The sequence below is a fragment of the Lupinus angustifolius genome, chromosome LG06 (assembly GCF_001865875.1).
Source record: "Lupinus angustifolius cultivar Tanjil chromosome LG06, LupAngTanjil_v1.0, whole genome shotgun sequence".
Lineage (NCBI taxonomy): Eukaryota > Viridiplantae > Streptophyta > Magnoliopsida > Fabales > Fabaceae > Lupinus > Lupinus angustifolius.
In genome coordinates, this window is record NC_032014.1 from 15821344 (window position 1) to 15821859 (window position 516).

The window sequence follows — 516 nt, forward strand, 5'->3', positions numbered from 1 at the left end:
GGATGAGGATAGGATGAGGAGGAGAATAGGATGAGGATGATCAGGAGGAGGAGGATGAGGATGAGGATGAGGATAGGGTGAGGACGAGGATAGGACGAGGATAGGATGAGGAATTGGAGGAAGAGGATGAGGATGAGGATGAGGATTAGGATGAGGATGGGCATGAGGAGGAGGATAGGATGAGGATGAGGATTAGGATGAGGATGGGGATGAGGATGAGGATGAGGGTGACGACGAAGATGAGGATGAGGATGCGGATGAGGATGAAGATTAGGATAGGATGAGGATGGGGATGAGGATGAGGATGAGGGTGACGACGAAGATGAGGATGAGGATGCGGATGAGGATGAAGATTAGGATAGGATGAGGATGGGGATGAGGATGAGGATGAGGAAGAGGACAGGATGAGGATGAGGAAGAGGATAGGACGAGGATGAGTACGAAGATTGGATGAGGAAATTATGAGGATGAAAAGGAGGGTAGGATGAGGAGGAGGAGGAGGAGGATGAGGAGGAG